General features: G+C 41.4%; 11 non-coding genes across 11 annotated transcripts; all 11 read right to left on the reverse strand.

The window, feature by feature from the left end:
* Positions 1-469: 469 nt before the first annotated feature.
* Positions 470-555, reverse strand: TRNAY-GUA (transfer RNA tyrosine (anticodon GUA)). The gene is given in 2 exon segments: positions 470-505; positions 519-555. It is a non-coding gene; the product is annotated as a tRNA-Tyr (tRNA).
* Positions 556-1114: 559 nt separating this feature from the next.
* TRNAH-GUG (transfer RNA histidin (anticodon GUG)) lies at positions 1115-1200 on the reverse strand. The gene is given in 2 exon segments: positions 1115-1150; positions 1164-1200. It is a non-coding gene; the product is annotated as a tRNA-His (tRNA).
* A 2499-nt stretch (positions 1201-3699) lies between these two features.
* Positions 3700-3785, reverse strand: TRNAH-GUG (transfer RNA histidin (anticodon GUG)). The gene is given in 2 exon segments: positions 3700-3735; positions 3749-3785. It is a non-coding gene; the product is annotated as a tRNA-His (tRNA).
* Positions 3786-8220: 4435 nt separating this feature from the next.
* TRNAY-GUA (transfer RNA tyrosine (anticodon GUA)) lies at positions 8221-8306 on the reverse strand. Its single transcript is given in 2 exon segments — positions 8221-8256; positions 8270-8306. It is a non-coding gene; the product is annotated as a tRNA-Tyr (tRNA).
* A 559-nt stretch (positions 8307-8865) lies between these two features.
* TRNAY-GUA (transfer RNA tyrosine (anticodon GUA)) lies at positions 8866-8951 on the reverse strand. Its single transcript is given in 2 exon segments — positions 8866-8901; positions 8915-8951. It is a non-coding gene; the product is annotated as a tRNA-Tyr (tRNA).
* A 3144-nt stretch (positions 8952-12095) lies between these two features.
* Positions 12096-12181, reverse strand: TRNAY-GUA (transfer RNA tyrosine (anticodon GUA)). The gene is given in 2 exon segments: positions 12096-12131; positions 12145-12181. It is a non-coding gene; the product is annotated as a tRNA-Tyr (tRNA).
* Positions 12182-12740: 559 nt separating this feature from the next.
* On the reverse strand, positions 12741-12826 carry TRNAH-GUG (transfer RNA histidin (anticodon GUG)). The gene is given in 2 exon segments: positions 12741-12776; positions 12790-12826. It is a non-coding gene; the product is annotated as a tRNA-His (tRNA).
* Positions 12827-15326: 2500 nt separating this feature from the next.
* On the reverse strand, positions 15327-15412 carry TRNAY-GUA (transfer RNA tyrosine (anticodon GUA)). Its single transcript is given in 2 exon segments — positions 15327-15362; positions 15376-15412. It is a non-coding gene; the product is annotated as a tRNA-Tyr (tRNA).
* A 559-nt stretch (positions 15413-15971) lies between these two features.
* TRNAY-GUA (transfer RNA tyrosine (anticodon GUA)) lies at positions 15972-16057 on the reverse strand. Its single transcript is given in 2 exon segments — positions 15972-16007; positions 16021-16057. It is a non-coding gene; the product is annotated as a tRNA-Tyr (tRNA).
* A 559-nt stretch (positions 16058-16616) lies between these two features.
* TRNAH-GUG (transfer RNA histidin (anticodon GUG)) lies at positions 16617-16702 on the reverse strand. The gene is given in 2 exon segments: positions 16617-16652; positions 16666-16702. It is a non-coding gene; the product is annotated as a tRNA-His (tRNA).
* Positions 16703-19202: 2500 nt separating this feature from the next.
* On the reverse strand, positions 19203-19288 carry TRNAY-GUA (transfer RNA tyrosine (anticodon GUA)). Its single transcript is given in 2 exon segments — positions 19203-19238; positions 19252-19288. It is a non-coding gene; the product is annotated as a tRNA-Tyr (tRNA).
* Positions 19289-22997: the final 3709 nt, after the last annotated feature.

Below are 22997 nucleotides of genomic sequence, written 5' to 3' on the forward strand. Positions count from 1 at the left end.
AAATTTGGCTTGTGAGGTTCCCGAATTGAGTAAAAGCACATCAGTTCCCAATTAAAAAAATGACCCCCTCCGCAGTCTCCCGCATGTTACTGACCACCATACTAAGGGGGAAAAGTTGAAAGGCGGCGCCTCACAGGCCATCTCCTCAGAGTATTCAGCCGTGTTGGGCCTTGACAATATTTTAATATCTTGGATGGTGTATAGTGTTCTCTCATTTCCCTTGAGAAATCAAGATTGTCAAGGGGATTCTGCTGTTTTGCCAGTTCATAGCAAGAGATGGGGATCCAAAACACCTCACAGGAAACCAATGAAGATTGGTGTTGGACAGAAAAATAACGTGGCCACAGCCTCAAAGCAAAAGGCATCTATTTTCAGTGATGAAATATAATATAATTATAAATTGTCTGTTATTTTACTTTCCAAGTATTTTACTTTCCAAGTATTCAATAAAATTTGCATTTGGCAAAAGTCCTTCAAGCCGGATTTGAACCAGCGACCTAAGGATGCTTGTTTTACAACTACAGTCCTCCGCTCTACCAACTGAGCTATCGAAGGCTTGGCAAATCAACTCTAGCAAACTCAATACGAGCTTCCACTTCAACCGTCGACTTGTAAACATCTCTTGCAATTCGTGCAAAATACTACAAATTTGGCTTGTGAGGTTCCCGAATTGAGTAAAAGCACATCAGTTCCCAATTAAGAAAATGACCCCCTCCGCAGTCTCCCGCATGTTACTGACCAGCACAGTAAGGAGGAAAAGTTGAAAGGCGGCGCCTGACAGGCCATCTCCTCAGAGTATTCAGCCGTGTTGGGCCTTGACAATATTTTAATATCTTGGATGGTGTATAGTGTTCTCTCATTTCCCTTGAGAAATCAAGATTGTCAAGGGGATTCTGCTGTTTTGCCAGTTCATAGCAAGAGATGGGGATCCAAAACACCTCACAGGAAACCAATGAAGATTGGTGTTGGACAGAAACATAACGTGGCCACAGCCTCAAAGCAAAAGGCATCTATTTTCAGTGATGAAATATAATATAATTATAAATTGTCTGTTATGTTATTTTCCAAGTATTGTACTTTCCAAGTATTCAATAAAATTTGCATTTGGCAAAAGTCCTTCGAGCCAGATTTGAACGAGCGACCTAAGGATGCCTCTTTTACCACCACAGCCCTCCGCTCTACCAACTAAGCTATCGAAGGCTTGGAAAATTGTTCTCTAGCAAGCTCAATACGAGCTTCCACTTCAGCTGTCGACATGCAAACATCTCTTGCAATTCGTGCAAAATACTACAAATTTGGCTTGTGAGGTTCCCGAATTGAGTAAAAGCACATCAGTTGACAATTAAAAAAATAACCCACTCTGCAGTCTCCCGCATGTTACTGACCACCATACTAAGGGGGAAAAGTTGAAAGGCGGCGCCTCACAGGCCATCTCCTCAGAGTATTCAGCAGTGTTGGGCCTTGACAATATTTTAATACCTTGGATGGTGTATAGTGTTCTCTCATTTTCCTTGAGAAATCAAGATTGTCAAGGAGATTCTGCTGTTTTGCCAGTTCATAGCAAGAGATGGGGATCCAAAACACCTCGCAGGAAACCAATGAAGATTCGTGTTGGACAGAAAAATAACGTGGCCAGAGCCTCAAAGCAAAAGGCATCTATTTTCAGTGAGGAAATATAATATAATTATAAATTGTCTGTTATTTTATTTTCCAAGTATTTTACTTTCCAAGTATTCAATAAAATTTGCATTTGTCAAAACTCCTTCGAGCCGGATTTGAACCAGTGACCTAAGGATGCCTGTTTTACCACTACAGTCCTCCGCTCTACCAACTGAGCTATCGAAGGCTTGGCAAATCATTCTCTAGCTAGCTCAATTCGAGCTTCCACTTCAACCGTCGACATGCAAACATCTCTTGCAATTCGTGCAAAATACTACAAATTTGGCTTGTGAGGTTCCCGAATTGAGTAAAAGCACATCAGTTCCCAATTAAAAAAATTACCCCCTCCGCAGTCTCCCGCATGTTACTGACCACCATACTAAGGGGGAAAAGTTGAAAGGCGGCACCTCACAGGCCATCTCCTCAGAGTATTCAGCCGTGTTGGGCCTTGACAATATTTTAATATCTTGGATGGTGTATAGTGTTCTCTCATTTTCCTTGAGAAATCAAGATTGTCAAGGGGATTATGCTGTTTTGCCAGTTCATAGCAAGAGATGGGGATCAAAAAAACACCTCACAGGAAACCAAAGAAGATTGGTGTTGGACAGAAAAATAACATGGTCACAGCCTCAAAGCAAAAGGCATCTATTTTCAGTGATGAAATATAATATAATTATAAATTGTCTGTTATTTTACTTTCCAAGTATGTTACTTTCCAAGTATTCAATAAAATGTGCATTTGGCAAAAGTCCTTCGAGCCGGATTTGAACCAGCGACCTAAGGATGTCTGTTTTACCACTACAGTCCTCCGCTGTACCAACTGAGCTATCGAAGGCTTGGCAAATCAGTCTCTAGCAAGCTCAATACGAGCTTCGACTTCAACCGTCGACATGCAAACATCTCTTGCAATTCGTGCAAAATACTACAAATTTGGCTTGTGAGGTTCCCGAATTGAGTAAAAGCACATCAGTTCCCAATTAAAAAAATGACCCCCTCCGCAGTCTCCCGCATGTTACTGACCACCATACTAAGGGGGAAAAGTTGAAAGGCGGTGCCTCACAGGCCATCTCCTCACAGTATTCAGCCGTGTTGGGCCTTGACAATATTTTAATATCTTGCATGGTGTATAGTGTTCTCTTATTTCCTTTGAGAAATCAAGATTGTAAAGGGGATTCTGCTGTTTTGCCAGTTCATAGCAAGAGATGGGGATCCAAAACACCTCACAGGAAACAAATGAAGATTCGTGTTGGACAGAAAAATAACATGGCCACAGCCTCAAAGCAAAAGGCATCTATTTTCAGTGATGAAATATAATATAATTATAAATTGTCTGTTATTTTACTTTCCAAGTATTTTACTTTCCAAGTATTCAATAAAATTTGCATTTGGCAAAAGTCCTTCGAGCCGGATTTGAACCAGCGACCTAAGGATGCTTGTTTTACAACTACAGTCCTCCTCTCTACCAACTGAGCTATCGAAGGCTTGGCAAATCAACTCTAGCAAACTCAATACGAGCTTCCACTTCAACCGTCGACTTGTAAACATCTCTTGCAATTCGTGCAAAATACTACAAATTTGGCTTGTGAGGTTCCCGAATTGAGTAAAAGCACATCAGTTCCCAATTAAGAAAATGACCCCCTCCGCAGTCTCCCGCATGTTACTGACCAGCACAGTAAGGAGGAAAAGTTGAAAGGCGGCGCCTGACAGGCCATCTCCTCAGAGTATTCAGCCGTGTTGGGCCTTGACAATATTTTAATATCTTGGATGGTGTATAGTGTTCTCTCATTTCCCTTGAGAAATCAAGATTGTCAAGGGGATTCTGCTGTTTTGCCAGTTCATAGCAAGAGATGGGGATCCAAAACACCTCACAGGAAACCAATGAAGATTGGTGTTGGACAGAAACATAACGTGGCCACAGCCTCAAAGCAAAAGGCATCTATTTTCAGTGATGAAATATAATATAATTATAAATTGTCTGTTATGTTATTTTCCAAGTATTGTACTTTCCAAGTATTCAATAAAATTTGCATTTGGCAAAAGTCCTTCGAGCCGGATTTGAACGAGCGACCTAAGAATGCCTCTTTTACCACCACAGCCCTCCGCTCTACCAACTGAGCTATCGAAGGCTTGGCAAATTGTTCTCTAGCAAGCTCAATACGAGCTTCCACTTCAGCTGTCGACATGCAAACATCTCTTGCAATTCGTGCAAAATACTACAAATTTGGCTTGTGAGGTTCCCGAATTGAGTAAAAGCACATCAGTTGACAATTAAAAAAATAACCCACTCTGCAGTCTCCCGCATGTTACTGACCACCATACTAAGGGGGAAAAGTTGAAAGGCGGCGCCTCACAGGCCATCTCCTCAGAGTATTCAGCAGTGTTGGGCCTTGACAATATTTTAATACCTTGGATGGTGTATAGTGTTCTCTCATTTTCCTTGAGAAATCAAGATTGTCAAGGAGATTCTGCTGTTTTGCCAGTTCATAGCAAGAGATGGGGATCCAAAACACCTCACAGGAAACCAATGAAGATTCGTGTTGGACAGAAAAATAACGTGGCCACAGCCTCAAAGCAAAAGGCATCTATTTTCAGTGAGGGAATATAATATAATTATAAATTGTCTGTTATTTTATTTTCCAAGTATTTTACTTTCCAAGTATTCAATAAAATTTGCATTTGGCAAAAGTCCTTCGAGCCGGATTTGAACCAGTGACCTAATGATGCCTGTTTTACCACTACAGTCCTCCGCTCTACCAACTCAGCTATCGAAGGCTAGGCAAACCATGCTCTAGCAAACTCAATAGGAGCTTCCACTTCAACCGCCGACTTGTAAATATCTCTTGCAATTCGTGCAAAATACTACAAATTTGGCTTGTGAGGTTCCCGAATTGAGTAAAAGCACATCAGTTCCCAATTAAAAAAATGACCCCCTCCGCAGTCTCCCGCATGTTACTGACCACCATACTAAGGGGGAAAAGTTGAAAGGCGGTGCCTCACAGGCCATCTCCTCACAGTATTCAGCCGTGTTGGGCCTTGACAATATTTTAATATCTTGCATGGTGTATAGTGTTCTCTTATTTCCTTTGAGAAATCAAGATTGTGAAGGGGATTCTGCTGTTTTGCCAGTTCATAGCAAGAGATGGGGATCCAAAACACCTCACAGGAAACCAATGAAGATTCGTGTTGGACAGAAAAATAACATGGCCACAGCCTCAAAGCAAAAGGCATCTATTCTCAGTGATGAAATATAATATAATTATAAATTGTCTGTTATTATACTTTCCAAGTATTTTACTTTCCAAGTATTCATTAAAATGTGCATTTGGCAACAGTCCTTCGAGCCGGATTTGAACCAGCGACCTAAGGATGCCTGTTTTACCACTACAGTCCTCCGCTCTACCAACTGAGCTATCTAAGGCTTGGCAAATCAATCTCTAGCAAACTCAATACGAGCTTCCACTTCAACCGTCGACTTGTAAACATCTCTTGCAATTCGTGCAAAATACTACAAATTTGGCTTGTGAGGTTCCCGAATTGAGTAAAAGCACATCAGTTCCCAATTAAAAAAATGACCCCCTCCGCAGTCTCCCGCATGTTACTGACCACCATACTAAGGGGGAAAAGTTGAAAGGCGGCGCCTCACAGGCCATCTCCTCAGAGTATTCAGCCGTGTTGGGCCTTGACAATATTTTAATATCTTGGATGGTGTATAGTGTTCTCTCATTTCCCTTGAGAAATCAAGATTGTCAAGGGGATTCTGCTGTTTTGCCAGTTCATAGCAAGAGATGGGGATCCAAAACACCTCACAGGAAACCAATGAAGATTGGTGTTGGGCAGAAACATAACGTGGCCACAGCCTCAAAGCAAAAGGCATCTATTTTCAGTGATGAAATATAATATAATTATAAATTGTCTGTTATTTTATTTTCCAAGTATTTTACTTTCCAAGTATTCAATAAAATTTGCATTTGGCAAAAGTCCTTCGAGCCGGATTTGAACCAGCGACCTAAGGATGCCTGTTTTACCATTACAGTCCTCCGCTCCACCAACTGAGCTATCGAAGGCTTATCAAATCACTCTCTAGCAAGCTCAATTCGAGCTTCCACTTCAACCGTCAACATGCAAACATCTCTTGCAATCGTGCAAAATACTACAAATTTGGCTTGTGAGGTTCCCGAATTGAGTAAAAGCACATCAGTTCCCAATTAAAAAAATGACCCCCTCCGCAGTCTCCCGCATGTTACTGACCACCATACTAAGGAGGAAAAGTTGAAAGGCGGCGCCTCACAGGCCATCTCCTCAGAGTATTCATCAGTGTTCCGCCTTGACAATATTTTAATATCTTGGATGGTGTATAGTGTTCTCCCATTTCCCTTGAGAAATCAAGATTGTCAAGGGGATTCTGCTGTTTTGTCAGTTCATAGCAAGAGATGGGGATCCAAAACACCTCACAGGAAACCAATGAAGATTCGTGTTGGACAGAAAAATAACGTGGCCACAGCCTCAAAGCAAAAGGCATCTATTTTCAGTGATGAAATATAATATAATTATAAATTGTCTGTTATTTTACTTTCCAAGTATTTTACTTTCCAAGTATTCAATAAAATGTTCATTTGGCAAAAGCCCTTCGAGCCGGATTTGAACCAGCGACCTAAGGATGCTTGTTTTACCACTACAGTCCTCCGCTCTACCACCTGAGCTATCGAACTCTTGGCAAATCATTCTCTAGCAAACTCAATACGAGCTTCAACTTCAACCGTCGACTTGTAAACATCTCTTGCAATTCGTGCAAAATACTACAAATTTGGCTTGTGAGGTTCCCGAATTGAGTAAAAGCACATCAGTTCCCAATTAAAAAAATGACCCCCTCCGCAGTCTCCCGCATGTTACTGACCACCATACTAAGGGGGAAAAGTTGAAAGGCGGCGCCTCACAGGCCATCTCCTCAGAGTATTCAGCCGTGTTGGGCCTTGACAATATTTTAATATCTTGGATGGTGTATAGTGTTCTCTCATTTCCCTTGAGAAATCAAGATTGTCAAGGGGATTCTGCTGTTTTGCCAGTTCATAGCAAGAGATGGGGATCCAAAACACCTCACAGGAAACCAATGAAGATTGGTGTTGGACAGAAACATAACGTGGCAACAGCCTCAAAGCAAAAGGCATCTATTTTCAGTGATGAAATATAATATAATTATAAATTGTCTGTTATTTTACTTTCCAAGTATTTTACTTTCCAAGTATTCAATAAAATGTGCATTTGGCAAAAGTCCTTCAAGCCGGATTTGAATCAGCGACCTAAGGATGCCTGTTTTACCACTACAGTCCTCCGCTCTACCAACTGAGCTATCGAAGGCTTGGCAAAGCAACTCTAGCAAACTCAATACGAGCTTCCACTTCAACCTTCGACTTGTAAACATCTCTTGCAATTCGTGCAAAATACTACAAATTTGGCTTGTGAGGTTCCCGAAATTGAGTAAAAGCACATCAGTTCCCAATTAAAAAAATGACCCCCTCCGCAGTCTCCCGCATGTTACTGACCACCATACTAAGGGGGAAAAGTTGAAAGGCGGCACCTCACAGGCCATCTCCTCAGAGTATTCAGCCGTGTTGGGCCTTGACAATATTTTAATATCTTGGATGGTGTATAGTGTTCTCTCATTTTCCTTGAGAAATCAAGATTGTCAAGGGGATTCTGCTGTTTTGCCAGTTCATAGCAAGAGATGGGGATCCAAAACACCTCACAGGAAACCAATGAAGATTTGTGTTGGACAGAAAAATAACGTGGCCACAGCCTCAAAGCAAAAGGCATCTATTTTCAGTGATGAAATATAATATAATTATAAATTGTCTGTTATTTTACTTTCCAAGTATTTTACTTTCCAAGTATTCAATAAAATGTGCATTTGGCAAAAGTCCTTCGAGCCGGATTTGAAGAAGCGACCTAAGGGTGCCTGTTTTATCACTACAGTCCTCCGCTCTACCAACTGAGCTATCGAACGCTTGGCAAATCATTCTCTAGCAAACTCAATACGAGCTTCAACTTCAACCGTCGACTTGTAAACATCTCTTGCAATTCGTGCAAAATACTACAAATTTGGCTTGTGAGGTTCCCGAATTGAGTAAAAGCACATCAGTTCCCAATTAAAAAAATGACCCCCTCCGCAGTCTCCCGCATGTTACTGACCACCATACTAAGGGGGAAAAGTTGAAAGCCGGCGCCTCACAGGCCATCTCCTCAGAGTATTCAGCCGTGTTGGGCCTTGACAATATTTTAATATCTTGGATGGTGTATAGTGTTCTCTCATTTCCCTTGAGAAATCAAGATTGTCAAGGGGATTCTGCTGTTTTGCCAGTTCATAGCAAGAGATGGGGATCCAAAACACCTCACAGGAAACCAATAAAGATTGGTGTTGGACAGAAAAATAACGTGGCCACAGCCTCAAAGCAAAAGGCATCTATTTTCAGTGATGAAATATAATATAATTATAAATTGTCTGTTATTTTACTTTCCAAGTATTTTACTTTCCAAGTATTCAATAAAATTTGCATTTGGCAAAAGTCCTTCAAGCCGGATTTGAACCAGCGACCTAAGGATGCTTGTTTTACAACTACAGTCCTCCGCTCTACCAACTGAGCTATCGAAGGCTTGGCAAATCAACTCTAGCAAACTCAATACGAGCTTCCACTTCAACCGTCGACTTGTAAACATCTCTTGCAATTCGTGCAAAATACTACAAATTTGGCTTGTGAGGTTCCCGAATTGAGTAAAAGCACATCAGTTCCCAATTAAGAAAATGACCCCCTCCGCAGTCTCCCGCATGTTACTGACCAGCACAGTAAGGAGGAAAAGTTGAAAGGCGGCGCCTGACAGGCCATCTCCTCAGAGTATTCAGCCGTGTTGGGCCTTGACAATATTTTAATATCTTGGATGGTGTATAGTGTTCTCTCATTTCCCTTGAGAAATCAAGATTGTCAAGGGGATTCTGCTGTTTTGCCAGTTCATAGCAAGAGATGGGGATCCAAAACACCTCACAGGAAACCAATGAAGATTGGTGTTGGACAGAAAAATAACGTGGCCACAGCCTCAAAGCAAAAGGCATCTATTTTCAGTGATGAAATATAATATAATTATAAATTGTCTGTTATTTTACTTTCCAAGTATTTTACTTTCCAAGTATTCAATAAAATTTGCATTTGGCAAAAGTCCTTCAAGCCGGATTTGAACCAGCGACCTAAGGATGCTTGTTTTACAACTACAGTCCTCCGCTCTACCAACTGAGCTATCGAAGGCTTGGCAAATCAACTCTAGCAAACTCAATACGAGCTTCCACTTCAACCGTCGACTTGTAAACATCTCTTGCAATTCGTGCAAAATACTACAAATTTGGCTTGTGAGGTTCCCGAATTGAGTAAAAGCACATCAGTTCCCAATTAAGAAAATGACCCCCTCCGCAGTCTCCCGCATGTTACTGACCAGCACAGTAAGGAGGAAAAGTTGAAAGGCGGCGCCTGACAGGCCATCTCCTCAGAGTATTCAGCCGTGTTGGGCCTTGACAATATTTTAATATCTTGGATGGTGTATAGTGTTCTCTCATTTCCCTTGAGAAATCAAGATTGTCAAGGGGATTCTGCTGTTTTGCCAGTTCATAGCAAGAGATGGGGATCCAAAACACCTCACAGGAAACCAATGAAGATTGGTGTTGGACAGAAACATAACGTGGCCACAGCCTCAAAGCAAAAGGCATCTATTTTCAGTGATGAAATATAATATAATTATAAATTGTCTGTTATTTTACTTTCCAAGTATTTTACTTTCCAAGTATTCAATAAAATGTGCATTTGGCAAAAGTCCTTCGAGCCGGATTTGAAGAAGCGACCTAAGGGTGCCTGTTTTATCACTACAGTCCTCCGCTCTACCAACTGAGCTATCGAACGCTTGGCAAATCATTCTCTAGCAAACTCAATACGAGCTTCAACTTCAACCGTCGACTTGTAAACATCTCTTGCAATTCGTGCAAAATACTACAAATTTGGCTTGTGAGGTTCCCGAATTGAGTAAAAGCACATCAGTTCCCAATTAAAAAAATGACCCCCTCCGCAGTCTCCCGCATGTTACTGACCACCATACTAAGGGGGAAAAGTTGAAAGGCGGCGCCTCACAGGCCATCTCCTCAGAGTATTCAGCCGTGTTGGGCCTTGACAATATTTTAATATCTTGGATGGTGTATAGTGTTCTCTCATTTCCCTTGAGAAATCAAGATTGTCAAGGGGATTCTGCTGTTTTGCCAGTTCATAGCAAGAGATGGGGATCCAAAACACCTCACAGGAAACCAATAAAGATTGGTGTTGGACAGAAAAATAACGTGGCCACAGCCTCAAAGCAAAAGGCATCTATTTTCAGTGATGAAATATAATATAATTATAAATTGTCTGTTATTTTACTTTCCAAGTATTTTACTTTCCAAGTATTCAATAAAATTTGCATTTGGCAAAAGTCCTTCAAGCCGGATTTGAACGAGCGACCTAAGGATGCCTCTTTTACCACTACAGCCCTCCGCTCTACCAACTGAGCTATCAAAGGCTTGGCAAATTGTTCTCTAGCAAGCTCAATACGAGCTTCCACTTCAGCTGTCGACATGCAAACATCTCTTGCAATTCGTGCAAAATACTACAAATTTGGCTTGTGAGGTTCCCGAATTGAGTAAAAGCACATCAGTTGACAATTAAAAAAATAACCCACTCTGCAGTCTCCCGCATGTTACTGACCACCATACTAAGGGGGAAAAGTTGAAAGGCGGCGCCTCACAGGCCATCTCCTCAGAGTATTCCGCAGTGTTGGGCCTTGACAATATTTTAATACCTTGGATGGTGTATAGTGTTCTCTCATTTTCCTTGAGAAATCAAGATTGTCAAGGAGATTCTGCTGTTTTGCCAGTTCATAGCAAGAGATGGGGATCCAAAACACCTCGCAGGAAACCAATGAAGATTCGTGTTGGACAGAAAAATAACGTGGCCAGAGCCTCAAAGCAAAAGGCATCTATTTTCAGTGAGGAAATATAATATAATTATAAATTGTCTGTTATTTTATTTTCCAAGTATTTTACTTTCCAAGTATTCAATAAAATTTGCATTTGTCAAAAGTCCGTCGAGCCGGATTTGAACCAGCGACCTAAGGATGCCTGTTTTACCACTACAGTCCTCCGCTCTACCAACTGAGCTATCGAAGGCTTGGCAAATCATTCTCTAGCTAGCTCAATTCGAGCTTCCACTTCAACCGTCGACATGCAAACATCTCTTGCAATTCGTGCAAAATACTACAAATTTGGCTTGTGAGGTTCCCGAATTGAGTAAAAGCACATCAGTTCCCAATTAAAAAAATGACCCCCTCCGCAGTCTCCCGCATGTTACTGACCACCATACTAAGGGGGGAAAAGTTGAAAGGCGGCACCTCACAGGCCATCTCCTCAGAGTATTCAGCCGTGTTGGGCCTTGACAATATTTTAATATCTTGGATGGTGTATAGTGTTCTCTCATTTTCCTTGAGAAATCAAGATTGTCAAGGGGATTCTGCTGTTTTGCCAGTTCATAGCAAGAGATGGGGATCCAAAACACCTCACAGGAAACCAATGAAGATTTGTGTTGGACAGAAAAATAACGTGGCCACAGCCTCAAAGCAAAAGGCATCTATTTTCAGTGATGAAATATAATATAATTATAAATTGTCTGTTATTTTACTTTCCAAGTATTTTACTTTCCAAGTATTCAATAAAATGTGCATTTGGCAAAAGTCCTTCGAGCCGGATTTGAAGAAGCGACCTAAGGATGCCTGTTTTATCACTACAGTCCTCCGCTCTACCAACTGAGCTATCGAACGCTTGGCAAATCATTCTCTAGCAAACTCAATACGAGCTTCAACTTCAACCGTCGACTTGTAAACATCTCTTGCAATTCGTGCAAAATACTACAAATTTGGCTTGTGAGGTTCCCGAATTGAGTAAAAGCACATCAGTTCCCAATTAAAAAAATGACCCCCTCCGCAGTCTCCCGCATGTTACTGACCACCATACTAAGGGGGAAAAGTTGAAAGGCGGCGCCTCACAGGCCATCTCCTCAGAGTATTCAGCCGTGTTGGGCCTTGACAATATTTTAATATCTTGGATGGTGTATAGTGTTCTCTCATTTCCCTTGAGAAATCAAGATTGTCAAGGGGATTCTGCTGTTTTGCCAGTTCATAGCAAGAGATGGGGATCCAAAACACCTCACAGGAAACCAATGAAGATTGGTGTTGGACAGAAAAATAACGTGGCCACAGCCTCAAAGCAAAAGGCATCTATTTTCAGTGATGAAATATAATATAATTATAAATTGTCTGTTATTTTACTTTCCAAGTATTTTACTTTCCAAGTATTCAATGAAATTTGCATTTGGCAAAAGTCCTTCAAGCCGGATTTGAACCAGCGACCTAAGGATGCTTGTTTTACAACTACAGTCCTCCGCTCTACCAACTGAGCTATCGAAGGCTTGGCAAATCAACTCTAGCAAACTCAATACGAGCTTCCACTTCAACCGTCGACTTGTAAACATCTCTTGCAATTCGTGCAAAATACTACAAATTTGGCTTGTGAGGTTCCCGAATTGAGTAAAAGCACATCAGTTCCCAATTAAGAAAATGACCCCCTCCGCAGTCTCCCGCATGTTACTGACCAGCACAGTAAGGAGGAAAAGTTGAAAGGCGGCGCCTGACAGGCCATCTCCTCAGAGTATTCAGCCGTGTTGGGCCTTGACAATATTTTAATATCTTGGATGGTGTATAGTGTTCTCTCATTTCCCTTGAGAAATCAAGATTGTCAAGGGGATTCTGCTGTTTTGCCAGTTCATAGCAAGAGATGGGGATCCAAAACACCTCACAGGAAACCAATGAAGATTGGTGTTGGACAGAAACATAACGTGGCCACAGCCTCAAAGCAAAAGGCATCTATTTTCAGTGATGAAATATAATATAATTATAAATTGTCTGTTATGTTATTTTCCAAGTATTGTACTTTCCAAGTATTCAATAAAATTTGCATTTGGCAAAAGTCCTTCAAGCCGGATTTGAACGAGCGACCTAAGGATGCCTCTTTTACCACCACAGCCCTCCGCTCTACCAACTAAGCTATCGAAGGCTTGGAAAATTGTTCTCTAGCAAGCTCAATACGAGCTTCCACTTCAGCTGTCGACATGCAAACATCTCTTGCAATTCGTGCAAAATACTACAAATTTGGCTTGTGAGGTTCCCGAATTGAGTAAAAGCACATCAGTTGACAATTAAAAAAATAACCCACTCTGCAGTCTCCCGCATGTTACTGACCACCATACTAAGGGGGAAAAGTTGAAAGGCGGCGCCTCACAGGCCATCTCCTCAGAGTATTCAGCAGTGTTGGGCCTTGACAATATTTTAATACCTTGGATGGTGTATAGTGTTCTCTCATTTTCCTTGAGAAATCAAGATTGTCAAGGAGATTCTGCTGTTTTGCCAGTTCATAGCAAGAGATGGGGATCCAAAACACCTCGCAGGAAACCAATGAAGATTCGTGTTGGACAGAAAAATAACGTGGCCAGAGCCTCAAAGCAAAAGGCATCTATTTTCAGTGAGGAAATATAATATAATTATAAATTGTCTGTTATTTTATTTTCCAAGTATTTTACTTTCCAAGTATTCAATAAAATTTGCATTTGTCAAAACTCCTTCGAGCCGGATTTGAACCAGTGACCTAAGGATGCCTGTTTTACCACTACAGTCCTCCGCTCTACCAACTGAGCTATCGAAGGCTTGGCAAATCATTCTCTAGCTAGCTCAATTCGAGCTTCCACTTCAACCGTCGACATGCAAACATCTCTTGCAATTCGTGCAAAATACTACAAATTTGGCTTGTGAGGTTCCCGAATTGAGTAAAAGCACATCAGTTCCCAATTAAAAAAATTACCCCCTCCGCAGTCTCCCGCATGTTACTGACCACCATACTAAGGGGGAAAAGTTGAAAGGCGGCACCTCACAGGCCATCTCCTCAGAGTATTCAGCCGTGTTGGGCCTTGACAATATTTTAATATCTTGGATGGTGTATAGTGTTCTCTCATTTTCCTTGAGAAATCAAGATTGTCAAGGGGATTATGCTGTTTTGCCAGTTCATAGCAAGAGATGGGGATCAAAAAAACACCTCACAGGAAACCAAAGAAGATTGGTGTTGGACAGAAAAATAACATGGTCACAGCCTCAAAGCAAAAGGCATCTATTTTCAGTGATGAAATATAATATAATTATAAATTGTCTGTTATTTTACTTTCCAAGTATGTTACTTTCCAAGTATTCAATAAAATGTGCATTTGGCAAAAGTCCTTCGAGCCGGATTTGAACCAGCGACCTAAGGATGTCTGTTTTACCACTACAGTCCTCCGCTGTACCAACTGAGCTATCGAAGGCTTGGCAAATCAGTCTCTAGCAAGCTCAATACGAGCTTCGACTTCAACCGTCGACATGCAAACATCTCTTGCAATTCGTGCAAAATACTACAAATTTGGCTTGTGAGGTTCCCGAATTGAGTAAAAGCACATCAGTTCCCAATTAAAAAAATGACCCCCTCCGCAGTCTCCCGCATGTTACTGACCACCATACTAAGGGGGAAAAGTTGAAAGGCGGTGCCTCACAGGCCATCTCCTCACAGTATTCAGCCGTGTTGGGCCTTGACAATATTTTAATATCTTGCATGGTGTATAGTGTTCTCTTATTTCCTTTGAGAAATCAAGATTGTAAAGGGGATTCTGCTGTTTTGCCAGTTCATAGCAAGAGATGGGGATCCAAAACACCTCACAGGAAACAAATGAAGATTCGTGTTGGACAGAAAAATAACATGGCCACAGCCTCAAAGCAAAAGGCATCTATTTTCAGTGATGAAATATAATATAATTATAAATTGTCTGTTATTATACTTTCCAAGTATTTTACTTTCCAAGTATTCATTAAAATGTGCATTTGGCAAAAGTCCTTCGAGCCGGATTTGAACCAGCGACCTAAGGATGCCTGTTTTACCACTACAGTCCTCCGCTCTACCAACTGAGCTATCTAAGGCTTGGCAAATCAATCTCTAGCAAACTCAATACGAGCTTCCACTTCAACCGTCGACTTGTAAACATCTCTTGCAATTCGTGCAAAATACTACAAATTTGGCTTGTGAGGTTCCCGAATTGAGTAAAAGCACATCAGTTCCCAATTAAAAAAATGACCCCCTCCGCAGTCTCCCGCATGTTACTGACCACCATACTAAGGGGGAAAAGTTGAAAGGCGGCGCCTCACAGGCCATCTCCTCAGAGTATTCAGCCGTGTTGGGCCTTGACAATATTTTAATATCTTGGATGGTGTATAGTGTTCTCTCATTTCCCTTGAGAAATCAAGATTGTCAAGGGGATTCTGCTGTTTTGCCAGTTCATAGCAAGAGATGGGGATCCAAAACACCTCACAGGAAACCAATGAAGATTGGTGTTGGGCAGAAACATAACGTGGCCACAGCCTCAAAGCAAAAGGCATCTATTTTCAGTGATGAAATATAATATAATTATAAATTGTCTGTTATTTTATTTTCCAAGTATTTTACTTTCCAAGTATTCAATAAAATTTGCATTTGGCAAAAGTCCTTCGAGCCGGATTTGAACCAGCGACCTAAGGATGCCTGTTTTACCACTACAGTCCTCCGCTCTACCAACTGAGCTATCGAAGGCTTATCAAATCACTCTCTAGCAAGCTCAATTCGAGCTTCCACTTCAACCGTCGACATGCAAACATCTCTTGCAATCGTGCAAAATACTACAAATTTGGCTTGTGAGGTTCCCGAATTGAGTAAAAGCACATCAGTTCCCAATTAAAAAAATGACCCCCTCCGCAGTCTCCCGCATGTTACTGACCACCATACTAAGGAGGAAAAGTTGAAAGGCGGCGCCTCACAGGCCATCTCCTCAGAGTATTCATCAGTGTTCCGCCTTGACAATATTTTAATATCTTGGATGGTGTATAGTGTTCTCCCATTTCCCTTGAGAAATCAAGATTGTCAAGGGGATTCTGCTGTTTTGTCAGTTCATAGCAAGAGATGGGGATCCAAAACACCTCACAGGAAACCAATGAAGATTCGTGTTGGACAGAAAAATAACGTGGCCACAGCCTCAAAGCAAAAGGCATCTATTTTCAGTGATGAAATATAATATAATTATAAATTGTCTGTTATTTTACTTTCCAAGTATTTTACTTTCCAAGTATTCAATAAAATTTGCATTTGGCAAAAGTCCTTCGAGCCGGATTTGAACCAGCGACCTAAGGATGCTTGTTTTACAACTACAGTCCTCCGCTCTACCAACTGAGCTATCGAAGGCTTGGCAAATCAACTCTAGCAAACTCAATACGAGCTTCCACTTCAACCGTCGACTTGTAAACATCTCTTGCAATTCGTGCAAAATACTACAAATTTGGCTTGTGAGGTTCCCGAATTGAGTAAAAGCACATCAGTTCCCAATTAAGAAAATGACCCCCTCCGCAGTCTCCCGCATGTTACTGACCAGCACAGTAAGGAGGAAAAGTTGAAAGGCGGCGCCTGACAGGCCATCTCCTCAGAGTATTCAGCCGTGTTGGGCCTTGACAATATTTTAATATCTTGGATGGTGTATAGTGTTCTCTCATTTCCCTTGAGAAATCAAGATTGTCAAGGGGATTCTGCTGTTTTGCCAGTTCATAGCAAGAGATGGGGATCCAAAACACCTCACAGGAAACCAATGAAGATTGGTGTTGGACAGAAACATAACGTGGCCACAGCCTCAAAGCAAAAGGCATCTATTTTCAGTGATGAAATATAATATAATTATAAATTGTCTGTTATGTTATTTTCCAAGTATTGTACTTTCCAAGTATTCAATAAAATTTGCATTTGGCAAAAGTCCTTCGAGCCGGATTTGAACGAGCGACCTAAGGATGCCTCTTTTACCACCACAGCCCTCCGCTCTACCAACTGAGCTATCGAAGGCTTGGAAAATTGTTCTCTAGCAAGCTCAATACGAGCTTCCACTTCAGCTGTCGACATGCAAACATCTCTTGCAATTCGTGCAAAATACTACAAATTTGGCTTGTGAGGTTCCCGAATTGAGTAAAAGCACATCAGTTGACAATTAAAAAAATAACCCACTCTGCAGTCTCCCGCATGTTACTGACCACCATACTAAGGGGGAAAAGTTGAAAGGCGGCGCCTCACAGGCCATCTCCTCAGAGTATTCAGCAGTGTTGGGCCTTGACAATATTTTAATACCTTGGATGGTGTATAGTGTTCTCTCATTTTCCTTGAGAAATCAAGATTGTCAAGGAGATTCTGCTGTTTTGCCAGTTCATAGCAAGAGATGGGGATCCAAAACACCTCGCAGGAAACCAATGAAGATTCGTGTTGGACAGAAAAATAACGTGGCCAGAGCCTCAAAGCAAAAGGCATCTATTTTCAGTGAGGAAATATAATATAATTATAAATTGTCTGTTATTTTATTTTCCAAGTATTTTACTTTCCAAGTATTCAATAAAATTTGCATTTGTCAAAAGTCCTTCGAGCCGGATTTGAACCAGTGACCTAAGGATGCCTGTTTTACCACTACAGTCCTCCGCTCTACCAACTGAGCTATCGAAGGCTTGGCAAATCATTCTCTAGCTAGCTCAATTCGAGCTTCCACTTCAACCGTCGACATGCAAACATCTCTTGCAATTCGTGCAAAATACTACAAATTTGGCTTGTGAGGTTCCCGAATTGAGTAAAAGCACATCAGTTCCCAATTAAAAAAATTACCCCCTCCGCAGTCTCCCGCATGTTACTGACCACCATACTAAGGGGGAAAAGTTGAAAGGCGGCACCTCACAGGCCATCTCCTCAGAGTATTCAGCCGTGTTGGGCCTTGACAATATTTTAATATCTTGGATGGTGTATAGTGTTCTCTCATTTCCCTTGAGAAATCAAGATTGTCAAGGGGATTATGCTGTTTTGCCAGTTCATAGCAAGAGATGGGGATCAAAAAAACACCTCACAGGAAACCAAAGAAGATTGGTGTTGGACAGAAAAATAACATGGTCACAGCCTCAAAGCAAAAGGCATCTATTTTCAGTGATGAAATATAATATAATTATAAATTGTCTGTTATTTTACTTTCCAAGTATGTTACTTTCCAAGTATTCAATAAAATGTGCATTTGGCAAAAGTCCTTCGAGCCGGATTTGAACCAGCGACCTAAGGATGTCTGTTTTACCACTACAGTCCTCCGCTGTACCAACTGAGCTATCGAAGGCTTGGCAAATCAGTCTCTAGCAAGCTCAATACGAGCTTCGACTTCAACCGTCGACATGCAAACATCTCTTGCAATTCGTGCAAAATACTACAAATTTGGCTTGTGAGGTTCCCGAATTGAGTAAAAGCACATCAGTTCCCAATTAAAAAAATGACCCCCTCCGCAGTCTCCCGCATGTTACTGACCACCATACTAAGGGGGAAAAGTTGAAAGGCGGTGCCTCACAGGCCATCTCCTCACAGTATTCAGCCGTGTTGGGCCTTGACAATATTTTAATATCTTGCATGGTGTATAGTGTTCTCTTATTTCCTTTGAGAAATCAAGATTGTAAAGGGGATTCTGCTGTTTTGCCAGTTCATAGCAAGAGATGGGGATCCAAAACACCTCACAGGAAACAAAGGAAGATTCGTGTTGGACAGAAAAATAACATGGCCACAGCCTCAAAGCAAAAGGCATCTATTTTCAGTGATGAAATATAATATAATTATAAATTGTCTGTTATTATACTTTCCAAGTATTTTACTTTCCAAGTATTCATTAAAATGTGCATTTGGCAAAAGTCCTTTGAGCCGGATTTGAACCAGCGACCTAAGGATGCCTGTTTTACCACTACAGTCCTCCGCTCTACCAACTGAGCTATCTAAGGCTTGGCAAATCAATCTCTAGCAAACTCAATACGAGCTTCCACTTCAACCGTCGACTTGTAAACATCTCTTGCAATTCGTGCAAAATACTACAAATTTGGCTTGTGAGGTTCCCGAATTGAGTAAAAGCACATCAGTTCCCAATTAAAAAAATGACCCCCTCCGCAGTCTCCCGCATGTTACTGACCACCATACTAAGGGGGAAAAGTTGAAAGGCGGCGCCTCACAGGCCATCTCCTCAGAGTATTCAGCCGTGTTGGGCCTTGACAATATTTTAATATCTTGGATGGTGTATAGTGTTCTCTCATTTCCCTTGAGAAATCAAGATTGTCAAGTGGATTCTGCTGTTTTGCCAGTTCATAGCAAGAGATGGGGATCCAAAACACCTCACAGGAAACCAATGAAGATTGGTGTTGGGCAGAAACATAACGTGGCCACAGCCTCAAAGCAAAAGGCATCTATTTTCAGTGATGAAATATAATATAATTATAAATTGTCTGTTATTTTATTTTCCAAGTATTTTACTTTCCAAGTATTCAATAAAATTTGCATTTGGCAAAAGTCCTTCGAGCCGGATTTGAACCAGCGACCTAAGGATGCCTGTTTTACCACTACAGTCCTCCGCTCTACCAACTGAGCTATCGAAGGCTTATCAAATCACTCTCTAGCAAGCTCAATTCGAGCTTCCACTTCAACCGTCGACATGCAAACATCTCTTGCAATCGTGCAAAATACTACAAATTTGGCTTGTGAGGTTCCCGAATTGAGTAAAAGCACATCAGTTCCCAATTAAAAAAATGACCCCCTTCGCAGTCTCCCGCATGTTACTGACCACCATACTAAGGAGGAAAAGTTGAAAGGCGGCGCCTCACAGGCCATCTCCTCAGAGTATTCATCAGTGTTCCGCCTTGACAATATTTTAATATCTTGGATGGTGTATAGTGTTCTCCCATTTCCCTTGAGAAATCAAGATTGTCAAGGGGATTCTGCTGTTTTGTCAGTTCATAGCAAGAGATGGGGATCCAAAACACCTCACAGGAAACCAATGAAGATTCGTGTTGGACAGAAAAATAACGTGGCCACAGCCTCAAAGCAAAAGGCATCTATTTTCAGTGATGAAATATAATATAATTATAAATTGTCTGTTATTTTACTTTCCAAGTATTCAATAAAATGTTCATTTGGCAAAAGCCCTTCGAGCCGGATTTGAACCAGCGACCTAAGGATGCTTGTTTTACCACTACAGTCCTCCGCTCTACCACCTGAGCTATCGAACGCTTGGCAAATCATTCTCTAGCAAACTCAATACGAGCTTCAACTTCAACCGTCGACTTGTAAACATCTCTTGCAATTCGTGCAAAATACTACAAATTTGGCTTGTGAGGTTCCCGAATTGAGTAAAAGCACATCAGTTCCCAATTAAAAAAATGACCCCCTCCGCAGTCTCCCGCATGTTACTGACCACCATACTAAGGGGGAAAAGTTGAAAGGCGGCGCCTCACAGGCCATCTCCTCAGAGTATTCAGCCGTGTTGGGCCTTGACAATATTTTAATATCTTGGATGGTGTATAGTGTTCTCTCATTTCCCTTGAGAAATCAAGATTGTCAAGGGGATTCTGCTGTTTTGCCAGTTCATAGCAAGAGATGGGGATCCAAAACACCTCACAGGAAACCAATGAAGATTGGTGTTGGACAGAAACATAACGTGGCAACAGCCTCAAAGCAAAAGGCATCTATTTTCAGTGATGAAATATAATATAATTATAAATTGTCTGTTATTTTACTTTCCAAGTATTTTACTTTCCAAGTATTCAATAAAATGTGCATTTGGCAAAAGTCCTTCAAGCCGGATTTGAATCAGCGACCTAAGGATGCCTGTTTTACCACTACAGTCCTCCGCTCTACCAACTGAGCTATCGAAGGCTTGGCAAAGCAACTCTAGCAAACTCAATACGAGCTTCCACTTCAACCTTCGACTTGTAAACATCTCTTGCAATTCGTGCAAAATACTACAAATTTGGCTTGTGAGGTTCCCGAATTGAGTAAAAGCACATCAGTTCCCAATTAAAAAAATGACCCCCTCCGCAGTCTCCCGCATGTTACTGACCACCATACTAAGGGGGAAAAGTTGAAAGGCGGCACCTCACAGGCCATCTCCTCAGATTATTCAGCCGTGTTGGGCCTTGACAATATTTTAATATCTTGGATGGTGTATAGTGTTCTCTCATTTTCCTTGAGAAATCAAGATTGTCAAGGGGATTCTGCTGTTTTGCCAGTTCATAGCAAGAGATGGGGATCCAAAACACCTCACAGGAAACCAATGAAGATTTGTGTTGGACAGAAAAATAACGTGGCCACAGCCTCAAAGCAAAAGGCATCTATTTTCAGTGATGAAATATAATATAATTATAAATTGTCTGTTATTTTACTTTCCAAGTATTTTACTTTCCAAGTATTCAATAAAATGTGCATTTGGCAAAAGTCCTTCGAGCCGGATTTGAAGAAGCGACCTAAGGATGCCTGTTTTATCACTACAGTCCTCCGCTCTACCAACTGAGCTATCGAACGCTTGGCAAATCATTCTCTAGCAAACTCAATACGAGCTTCAACTTCAACCGTCGACTTGTAAACATCTCTTGCAATTCGTGCAAAATACTACAAATTTGGCTTGTGAGGTTCCCGAATTGAGTAAAAGCACATCAGTTCCCAATTAAAAAAATGACCCCCTCCGCAGTCTCCCGCATGTTACTGACCACCATACTAAGGGGGAAAAGTTGAAAGGCGGCGCCTCACAGGCCATCTCCTCAGAGTATTCAGCCGTGTTGGGCCTTGACAATATTTTAATATCTTGGATGGTGTATAGTGTTCTCTCATTTCCCTTGAGAAATCAAGATTGTCAAGGGGATTCTGCTGTTTTGCCAGTTCATAGCAAGAGATGGGGATCCAAAACACCTCACAGGAAACCAATGAAGATTGGTGTTGGACAGAAAAATAACGTGGCCACAGCCTCAAAGCAAAAGGCATCTATTTTCAGTGATGAAATATAATATAATTATAAATTGTCTGTTATTTTACTTTCCAAGTATTTTACTTTCCAAGTATTCAATAAAATTTGCATTTGGCAAAAGTCCTTCAAGCCGGATTTGAACCAGCGACCTAAGGATGCTTGTTTTACAACTACAGTCCTCCGTTCTACCAACTGAGCTATCGAAGGCTTGGCAAATCAACTCTAGCAAACTCAATACGAGCTTCCACTTCAACCGTCGACTTGTAAACATCTCTTGCAATTCGTGCAAAATACTACAAATTTGGCTTGTGAGGTTCCCGAATTGAGTAAAAGCAAATCAGTTCCCAATTAAGAAAATGACCCCCTCCGCAGTCTCCCGCATGTTACTGACCAGCACAGTAAGGAGGAAAAGTTGAAAGGCGGCGCCTGACAGGCCATCTCCTCAGAGTATTCAGCCGTGTTGGACCTTGACAATATTTTAATATCTTGGATGGTGTATAGTGTTCTCTCATTTCCCTTGAGAAATCAAGATTGTCAAGGGGATTCTGCTGTTTTGCCAGTTCATAGCAAGAGATGGGGATCCAAAACACCTCACAGGAAACCAATGAAGATTGGTGTTGGACAGAAACATAACGTGGCCACAGCCTCAAAGCAAAAGGCATCTATTTTCAGTGATGAAATATAATATAATTATAAATTGTCTGTTATGTTATTTTCCAAGTATTGTACTTTCCAAGTATTCAATAAAATTTGCATTTGGCAAAAGTCCTTCGAGCCGGATTTGAACGAGCGACCTAAGGATGCCTCTTTTACCACTACAGCCCTCCGCTCTACCAACTGAGCTATCAAAGGCTTGGCAAATTGTTCTCTAGCAAGCTCAATACGAGCTTCCACTTCAGCTGTCGACATGCAAACATCTCTTGCAATTCGTGCAAAATACTACAAATTTGGCTTGTGAGGTTCCCGAATTGAGTAAAAGCACATCAGTTGACAATTAAAAAAATAACCCACTCTGCAGTCTCCCGCATGTTACTGACCACCATACTAAGGGGGAAAAGTTGAAAGGCGGCGCCTCACAGGCCATCTCCTCAGAGTATTCCGCAGTGTTGGGCCTTGACAATATTTTAATACCTTGGATGGTGTATAGTGTTCTCTCATTTTCCTTGAGAAATCAAGATTGTCAAGGAGATTCTGCTGTTTTGCCAGTTCATAGCAAGAGATGGGGATCCAAAACACCTCGCAGGAAACCAATGAAGATTCGTGTTGGACAGAAAAATAACGTGGCCAGAGCCTCAAAGCAAAAGGCATCTATTTTCAGTGAGGAAATATAATATAATTATAAATTGTCTG

The sequence above is a fragment of the Ambystoma mexicanum genome, chromosome 1p (assembly GCF_040938575.1).
Source record: "Ambystoma mexicanum isolate Mex_15411 chromosome 1p, UKY_AmexF1_1, whole genome shotgun sequence".
Lineage (NCBI taxonomy): Eukaryota > Metazoa > Chordata > Amphibia > Caudata > Ambystomatidae > Ambystoma > Ambystoma mexicanum.